Source organism: Oryza glaberrima, chromosome 12 (genome assembly GCF_000147395.1).
Source record: "Oryza glaberrima chromosome 12, OglaRS2, whole genome shotgun sequence".
Classification (NCBI taxonomy): Eukaryota; Viridiplantae; Streptophyta; class Magnoliopsida; order Poales; family Poaceae; genus Oryza; species Oryza glaberrima.
In genome coordinates, this window is record NC_068337.1 from 6,027,672 (window position 1) to 6,038,049 (window position 10,378).

The 10,378-nt window shown below is 40.6% G+C and overlaps 1 pseudogene; it reads left to right on the forward strand.

Annotated features, from left to right (window-relative positions):
- The first annotated feature begins 5,804 nt into the window (after positions 1 to 5,804).
- Positions 5,805 to 9,387, forward strand: LOC127757768 (2-alkenal reductase (NADP(+)-dependent)-like; annotated as a pseudogene).
- The last annotated feature ends 991 nt before the right edge of the window (positions 9,388 to 10,378 follow it).

A 10,378-nucleotide genomic window follows, 5' to 3' on the forward strand; every position in this document is an offset into this window, starting at 1 on the left:
CCATCCTAGCCTGAGACATACTCTTTTTTTTTTCTCATGTCAAGAAATGCTCAGAATTTCAAAAATATGAACCGTTGCTACAATATGAGGACTATTATAGCGACAACAAGTCTTGAAGATAACCTAACTATGACAAAACCTACACACTTCAATCAGTTTGTCCACAACAAAATGCATTTTTGGTTCAAGTTTGGATGGAAGTTCAAATTCCATCCCATTTCATTACAAAGTTTCTCTCGTTCCAGGAGGAGGAATATCTGTGGTTTTGTATTATTTATGGATGTCCCAAAACATGGGTTTTCTTCCTTAATAGCTTAATTAATTGATTGTGAGGTTGTTTCGCTTGAACATAAGCATGTTACTTAGAACCTTTGACCACAATAAATTTCAGGATTAAATTCACGTTAGCTAAGCACCTCATACAACCAATATTGACATGACAAAAAAACGACTGCCAAAAATTGGGCTCACAATCATTGCTCACATGGTTCACAACATTATTACATGCATCATCCAAAGAAAAATGGAATAAGCATCCGCTGTCATAACCTCTATCAACAGATGTTCTATATTTAGATACGACACACTTATTAGACTCAAACACAAGTTTAAAACCAACAAAATAGAGAGCCACTAAAAAGATTTTTCTTTATTGAGGGGACATGTTGCACGTTCTTCAGCTGCACAGTCTTCCCGAAGTAAACGTCATATCGACCATACCAACACCATGAACAACCACATGCGAACCTGTTAACAGTGAAATTTGGTAAGCTCCGAAGTCATCATCGGCCTAAAGTCAGTATCGGCTTCACAGTCCTGGAATCGGCCAATGAGAATTATCAACTCACCAATAGTTGGATTCTTGTTATATTCGGTTAAGGAAATTAATTGAACTAAAGGAGGATGTGGCATGGTAGTTTATCTATTAATTATCCAGAAGTGAACGAGTTCAAGAAGGATGCGGCATGGCAGTTTATCTATTAATTAAGAAAGGGTTTGTTAGTTTCCTTTTATCTTTAGTAAAATGTGTTTAGTGTCCAATAAGGACTTTATGTTTTCCTTTTATCTTTAGGAAAAATTTTTTCTTGTCCAAAAAGGACTTGTATCTACCCATGGGTATAAATACGTACACCCGAAGTCATTATAAACTATCTCACAGAACAATACAATTACTCTCAATGCATCGCCACCCTCTTTACCGAGGTTTTTACTTATCATCCGGCGGAACATGGCACCTGACGCGGGGCTGCATCGGCTTTCGGTCTCCGACGTAGGGGTAAGTCCTACGTTCCGCTGGCCCTGACAATCGTATTAGCTATGTTGGTGTTGTCTAAGACTACCTCTTGGATAGCTCTGGTTTGGTTGGTATGCTTGTCTACCTATTTATCATATATCTTAGTTAATCTAGTCGTAGTATCTCAATTTAGTTATATCAGCCAATTCTCGCTTTAGGGTTTATGCCAGTATCGGCTAAATCGCTTTACTACATTAGATTAGCTAAGGTATCCACCATCCTGAAAATTAGTCAAAGGCTTGATTTTTTAGACTTTATGCTTCTTTGCATACTTTGCGATGCATCATTCCTTGTCGTGCTTATAATCATAAAAGCTAACCTATCTTTGATTATAATAAGGGTTTCACTGGGGTTTCAGCTGATGAGTTATCTGGATATTGCATTGGCTTACATGGATTGCATACAAGTTGGTTTTAGCCGATCGAAACAAAGGTTTTACTGTTTATCTAATCTCTTGGATTTTATGACATCGGACTTCTAGCCGATGTATACTTTATTCTTTGGATCCATGTTTATGCTATCATATCACTATTAGCCGATTGGTTTCTACATGATTATATTATTGTTCTATTACATTACCATCAGTCGATTGTCTTTATATTATTATTTACATCAATTATCAAATTCTACATCAACCATATAGCCAATAGCTCAAAATCCTCTCGCTATCGGCTGGTATTGACAACGACTGGAATTACTCCATCGGCTTGTAGCCGATCGGCTTGGTGATCTTCAATTTATATATCTTGTCAGTTGCAGGATCAAACTGAATGACACACCTGCATATCATCAATATTTTGGACCTGCATTAGAGCTAAGCAGATCTCTCAAACCATTGTGTTCGTCAACTTAGTTCGCGCCAATATAGTCCCCGCACCATCAGCCGAGCGCGGATTTTTCGTCAACAGAACCGTTCCACATTAGAAAGGTGGATCCTCTCCTGACCTGATAAGAAGAAAATAAGAAAATATCAGTACACACATGAATATTGGCACTAGTATCAACCCGCCACTCAGATGAATGAAAATAGAAAGAACTATAGATAAAAAATTTATCATAGTCCGATGTTCCTCCTCAATCGCTCATAACCATGTTTATAGACTTTTTGTCCTTACGATCAGGACAATCCTTAGCCCAATGACCAGGCTCACCGCACAAAAAGCGGTTGCCTTTTGTCTTTCTCTTGCCTTTCTTCTTAAAATTGGTTATAGCCTTGGGTTTGACATCAGGTTTAACCTTCTTCTTGTTGTGGGATTCTCGAGGGTTCTTCTTCTACACCAAATTGGCACTAGAACCTCCCTCAACCTTTTGGCCATGGTTGGCCTTTACCCTCGCCTTGTCCTTAACACCCAAAGAGCCAATGAGATTAGTAACATTGAACTTTTTTCTCTTGTGTGTTAGAGAAGTGGCAAAGTCTGACCAAGAAGGTGGTAATTTGGAAATAATGCTATCCGGCACAAATTTGTTCGGCAACTCGCAACTGTTGTTTTCAAATTCATTTGCCAGCGCCTGAAAGCTTACTCTACATAACGGTAATCGACCATTTTGTAATTATAGAACCGCTCCATGACATATAGCTCACTGTCAGCATTAGAGACTCTGAACATGGCCTCAAATGCATCCCTCATATCCTTCTTGAAGGCATGTGCATGTATACATCCACTATGTTGTTAGCCAATACACTTATCAATGTTCTATAGAACAAGCAATCCATGAACTCGAACTTCTCCTCCTCAGGCGAGAGAGGCTATTCGGTCGGCTTGTCCCATGAAACAAAGAAACATTGCATAGCCATCAACTACAATAGTGCACATGCCTTCCATTTCTTATAGTTTGAACCATCAAATGCATGAGGTTTGGTTGATGCAGTAAAGCCATCTACCGAAAAAGAACTATCAAGCTTTTGGTTTGTTGAAAATCTAGTCATAATTTGGTATATTTTAATCCAGAAATATAGCATAATAAACACGACATACATATTAGAGAGTGATTCTAGCATGGTGGTAAGAATAATATGCTAACATGAACAATAGCATCTAAAAACATGTTTAACACCGAGATGAGAAGGGCATACCCAGATAATGCTCTGAATCTAGATGAGGCATTGTTGTTGCCTTCGATGCCATTCACGTTCTCTCCTCCATTGCCCGCCATTGATGGTACTACTTGACATTGCCATAGAGGAAGTATAGCAGAGCAGTTGCGCGAAGAACGAGCTCCCCAAAAACTTGATCGCTCACCTATAAGTGCAGATACTCAAGTGGATGGAGTTCCGAAGACCTGCTCGTTCTGAGTACCCGTGCGTGCAGAAACTTATAATCGGGGATTGACAAAGCTGTGCCAGAACAAAGAAGCGGGATAGTTGTATCATAGGAGAACCATGGGAAGATGAACAGAAGGTGTCCTCTGTCTATCCCGGAGGAGAAGATAACGTTGAACATGGGAGAAACATTACGAGATTGATAGCACTTTATGATCTCGTCCATACTGGAGTAACGTCACCATTCATGCCCATTTGTTAGGCCTTTGCTCATAGAAAAAGGTAGAAAGCCAGCCAGTCCAGTACGCCACGCCCACGCCCTCGGCCCCGCTGGCTCAGTGTTGGTATTTCTTAACGATATTACTAGAAATATAATTCCCAGCAATGGCGTAGAAATACTCCTGGTATATTATGGTTACAGAGCTCATCCGCAAGCGCACGGATATACCATTGTAGCATTTCACCCGAGAGTATTCCAAGGGTATCGTATTTATTTTATCCCATGGGAAGATCATGTAGAGAGAACTTGACTAATAATTTATATATTACCTGTGATAATCATATCCTAAGCAGGGGTTAAGATAATCCAAGTGTAGAGTGACACACAGGAACTTGAGCTACTCATTCACATAATAATATCCCGTAATCTAGACACCACGTCTAAACTACCAGATACTACTCTAATATCATCGTCATGACATAGAGTAATTGCATAAGCAAACATTATACCCGCACCAAAGCATCTCCCAGATAAGCTAGCAGCATATTCATCAGTATAACATGAACATAATGTAAAGTAGACATTCATATACTCGGAAAGCATTTCAATACCATAAATGTATAAAGAAGAATATTCTAATAAAAGTACAAAGCTTATAAATGAGGAAAGGAAAGCTACTAGAGCCATACCCGAACTCTTCTAAAGGCTTCTGGACTCTCGATTTCTACTCTATTCCTATTCCACTAGCTTAAGAATGCTAAACTAACTTGAGAGAATATGAGAGAGCTCTTGCTTGAGGCGTGTGTTGAAAAGAATATGAGAGAGCACTTCCGGACTCCCGGTGCCCCGTGCGGATCTGGCACCAAGGGCGGCGGGGGTGGCCGATCCGGTGCCGGCGATGACGGTGGGCAGCGGGTGCGACGGATCCGGTGCTGGCGACGCCGGCGGGCGGCGGGGGCGACAAATCCGGTGCCGTGCGGCGGCGGGCTAGGGTTTGGGATTTTTTTATTTTAATTTTTTTTTGTTTGCTGAATTTGTTTTTGCATGTGGCCGGTATAAGCGACCGCATGCGAAAATGGCGGTTGCACTGGCCGCATGCGAAAAGGGTGATTTTTGCATACCTTCTCCCCGATGCGGTTGGGGCAACTGCATGCAAAAATGCCTTTCGCCCGCATGCAAAAAGCCTTTTGTAGCAGTGGATTTTGGGGTGCTGGTTTATTTCAAAAATCGACACCTATAATATATTGTAGGCATCGGTAATATAATTGCTTTATAGTGCCGGTTATACCATTTCCGCTAGTGTCGTTCTGTATGTTCATTTTTGTAGCAGTGAGCAATGGCGGCGCAAACATTCTATTTCTTGGAGATGAATCGGACGCCCTGTACGTAGTTGCGTACGTCGTCGTACTTCTGATTTTGTCACTGCAAATTTGGTAGACTTGTAGTACAAATCGTTGGCAGAAGAGCAACACATCCGGGCATTCATCCAAGCCACACAAAAACACATGGCCCTAGGAACATCAGCCAGCTGCCAGCAGAGATATTATCAGGTTTGGACTGACGGAGAGACAGAGACTTGGCGCTAATTACACCATGTTCCCGTTGCTTTCGTACGTACAGGGCCTGATGCTACTGCTGGAAGGCTAGCTCGTTGCCGATGTAATGGTACAATGGTCTTACTCTAGAAATGAGATCAGAGTGAGGGTCCTCTGCAGTGCAGTACTGCTCACTGACATGTGGGCCCTATAGACATCGAGTCCATATGTAAGTGAGCAGTACCGCAGAGATCTGAAATATTGGTGAGGTCATCTCCAATGTATACACTTAATTTAATAATGAATTTCGCCGGTGGTTCTGATTGGCTGACCCCGACAAGTTTAGCCTCGCTGACTTTTCCTCAACAAGTTTTGCATCGGTTTGTCTCATATACACGTGTCTTTTTATTCCTCTCTGTGCATAGATTTCTTCTATATATCAACCTCTGTCCATCCAGTCCAGTCCAATCCACTCCCTAGCTACAAGCATTAGCAATGGTGTTGGCGGCGACGACGGCGGTGAGCAACAAAAGGGTGATCTTAAAAAGGTACGTGATGATGGAGCATGATATGGAGGTGGTGACGTCAAAGGCACCAGCATTGGCTGTCTCGGCCGGGTCAACAGCGGGTGGTTGTGAAGAACCTATATATCTCATGTGACCCCTACATGCGCAATCAGATGATTCGCCATGAGACTCCCAGCTATGTTGCCCCTGACTTCGTCCCAGGAGAGGTGATCAAATGTTCTAATTAATTAGTTGTAGATGTGTACGTACTCCCTCCTTCCCTAAATGTTTGACGCCGTTGACTTTTTTAAACATGTTTGACCATTTGTCTTATTCAAAAACTTTTGTGAAATATGTAAAACTATATGTATACACTAAAGTATATTTAACAATGAATCAAATGATAGAAAAAAAATTAATAATTACTTAAATTTTTTGAATAAGACGAACGGTCAAACATGTTTAAAAAAGTCAACGGCGTCAAATATTTTGGGATGGAGGGAGTATTTGAGTAGCCATCTGCCCTTTATTTGCTTGTTCATTATTCATGGTCATTATCTGTTCCTTTCAGATACTTTTTTCGTTAAATCGATCTTCTTCTATTTTGCACCACGTAGCTATATATAATTATATATGTCTTCCATTCATTTCAAGACTTATTAAATCTAAACTGGTGGCTATTTCTTTTGGGAATGATTATTACTGCCAGGCAAATAGTACCAGGAGTTTAATTCATTAGATTTTTTTTTTGTATATATGAAGTAAACAAGGAAAATTTAGCGACCAGAGTTTTTACAATCTTGTAAATAACCAAAAACTATATCTTTCCTTCTGCATGCATCTATGCAAGTGAATATCATTATTTTATAAGTCCCTACACTAGAGCATTACTATGCTTCCAAATACACCAAGCAGTAATCAAGAAAATTTCCATGAAGCCTTTCTGCTTAAATGAAAATCTGCCAATGCAACAGCAACCATCTTCATCAGGCCTATGCATGTGAAGCTGAACATTAAGATAAATGACAATAGTAACGGTCGTTTAGGATTTATGGCTTTGGTGGACTATTGGTTTCTAGCTTAAATTGATAGAATATTTAGAGGAGTGGACAACTGATTTATGGTATCATTTTAACTGAGAGTATCCTATATATGAAAGTAACGTTGGGCTAGCAATTATATAAGTACCTAATGCTTAGATTTAATCCAACGGTTCGTATCACACCTACTCTCTCATCTAATAATTGAAATAATACAGATGATGTGGCTGCACCTAATTAGCTAGCTGTGATTACTGATGGGGCTACTTATATAGGATTAGATTACTGATGTCATCCGAGGTGAAAAACTAAACTTGCAGGTTTTGACGAGCTGTGGCGTGATGAAGGTGATATCATCAGGGCATCCGGATTTTAAGGTCGGCGATCTCGTTTGGGGGTTGACCGGATGGGAAGAATACACTCTGATCAACAATCCAGAGTCTCTTTCCAAGATCAACCACCCTGAACTTCCTTTGTCCTACTACACTGGTGTTATGGGTGAGTTAATATACTGTCATCCCATCAATGAGTATATATGCTTTAAACCCGAAGCAATCATGTTCAGAGGTTTAAGTATATTGAGAAAAGTTATTGCAGTATTGGCTAAATGACTAATCCCAGCAAAAGAATGCCTCATATTTCTGATAATTGATAGGTTTAGAGCATCGGTTAAGGGATTGGATTGGCATATGATTATGGGTCTGTTTTGGAGTGTTTGACAGTTGCAGCTTCTCCTAAAATTAGAAGTTCTTCCAAACAGTCTACCTCAGATTTTGAAAAGCTGACGTTGTAGAATCCAAAAGCTGAGAAACCAAACTTTTCTAGATTTTTAAACTCTCCATACAGGCAACGTGACGTGTACACATATTGGGATATGTGTGCAAGTTTCATTTTTTTTACTTATGAACCCCACCCTCTCCCCCCTCAACCCCCACCCCCAAGGAGGGGGGTGGCCCTGGCCTGGGCCTCTATAACAAAATTGTTTTATCGTATAATCTTCTAACTAATTAGGTAATTAATCTAAGTAAGTAGTGTATTAGGACCTTTTCAAGGTTATTTGGTACCTCTCATGTCTAAATCCTTGCTCCACCACCGTCCACCCTAAATAAAGCATTCTTTTTAGCCAGTGGGCTGGCCCTCTCTAGCAAAATTGTTTTTTTACACATAATCAGGTAATTAACCTAAGTAAGTAGTGTATTAGGCCCCATCAAGATTCTTAGGTTCCTCACATGTCTAAATCCTTGCTCTGCCACTACCCCCTAAAAAAGGCATTCTTTTCTAACTTTTTTAATCCTTAAAAATCAGCGATACATGGGCTTACTACCTATGCTGGATTTTTTGAAGTGTCCAAGCCTAAAAAAGGTATGTCTTCGTCTTTGCAGCATGCGGTGCTGTAGGTCAAATTGTTGGACAACTTGCTAAGATCACATGCTGCTATGTGGTTGGTAGTGTTGGTTCTAACAAGAAGGTTTGTACAACAACCTCATCTTCTCTGCATTCTGGTCTGTCCAAGGATATGCGGATCATATATAACACCTAAATTTCATTGCCATTAATTGGAAAATATTTCTGTTGAGCCGTGAATTAGCTTTTAATTGCAACTTAATCTCCCATACAACAAATAATGGAATTGTTAGAAGGACATCAGATGGAAATTTGATTATATATTAGCCCGTGTTATGTATCTGATTAAAATGAATCCAACGTAGCCATTTTCGTAAGTATCTGCCCCAATGATTTGTAACAAATGGACCACGACATTATTTATTCTTAGGAAGTAAGGCACACTGTGAGGGACCCCATTGACAGCACTAGATCTGCAATTCTGAAAAGTTCATATGCTGTATCTCCAGGTCAACCTGCTGAAACATAAGTTTGGCTTCAACGATGCTTTCAACTACAAGGAGCCAGACCTCGAGGCCGCCCTTAAGAGGTCCACACACCTTTTCATATGGAAGTTCTTGTACCCCAAGGCAACAAACGTTGATGCTGTTCTAATGTCGTGTTCTTTTTTTTTTCACACTGTGTGATTTTGGCATTCAAACGAGAGATAGACTAATATTTATTTCTTTCTGTCTATATGTTCATTGGATATATATTCCCACAAGGGATCAACATCTACTTCGAGAACGTGGGCGGCACGACTCTAGACACCGTGGTGCCCAACATGCGGCTGGGCGGGCGGATCACGGTGTGCGGGATGATCTCGCAGTACAACCTAGAGCGGCCAGAGAGGGTGCAAAACCTCTTCTACATTATTACCAAGCGTCTACGTATAGAGGGGTTCCTCTCTTTCAATTATAACGATAAATATACCATCAGTTTGAGGAGGAGATGGCCGAGTATCCAAAGGAACAGAAGGTGATATACGTGGAGGACATCGCCGAGGGGCTTGACGCGGCGCCGGCGGCGCTCGTCGGGCTCTTTACCGGCCGTAACATTGGCAAACAGCTCGTCGCCGTCCCGCAGGAGTGACGCGTGACGTGACGTGCGGCACCGCTCAGCATGGATGTTTGGCGTTGAGCAGTAGTAGTGATAATGAAATCATTGGACCATGAATGTGTGATGAATAAATTGATTGGTTAGATACACTGGTAGAGAAAGCGTTTGTAGTCCCGGTTCGTAACCCCCCTTTAGTCTCGGTTTTCAAACCGGGACTACCAATCCGGGACTAAAGATCGCTATCTTTAGTCCCGGGTGAAATAACCGAAACTAAAGATCGATCTTTAGTCCTGGTTGGTAACACCAACCGGGCCGGCTGAGCCATCTTTAGTCCCAGTTGGTGTTACCAACCGGGACTAAAAATCGAGCTGACCTTTTTTTTGCATGGCCATATATATGTTTCAATACATACATACATATATATATATATATATATAAAGAATATATATATATATATAAAGAGACATCTTATACGAAAGATAGGAAGATAGGTACGTAGTTACCAGACAACGGCGGGGAAATCTCCCACAATTATGATCAACCTATTTGGATATGATGTGTTCCAGTCAACGGCAGGGAATATTTCCCACAATTAAGTTCAACCTTTGCCTTTGATAAGTGCCCAGTCAACGAATTACACCGACAAACGCCTTGTGCGGCTCAACAAGGCAACGCGACTTTAGGTAACTGATCAAAGGTTCGGGAACTCCGCGACTTCAGAACACCACCACACCTGTCACACCCTAAAAATTTCAAATATATAAATTGTTGTTTAATTGGAATTATTAGAATTGATTTTAAAAGCCTAGAAGAGAAGATCTAATTTTAAATAATAAATTCCAATATAAAATGGGGCTAGATAAAATTTTATTAAATACTTTGCTTAATTCTATAATTCCTAGATTTTTCTGGGATTTATTTGAGCTAAGGAAGTATTTTTAATAAATGGAATTGCATTTCATGAATAATTTAAATGGAAAAAGGTTTTTAAAAGTCTCTTTTGGCTTTGGGCCGAAAGTCGGCCCAAAACCTTCTCTCTCTCCTCCTCGGCCCAAGTTGGCCCAGTCCGCAGCCGCCGTTC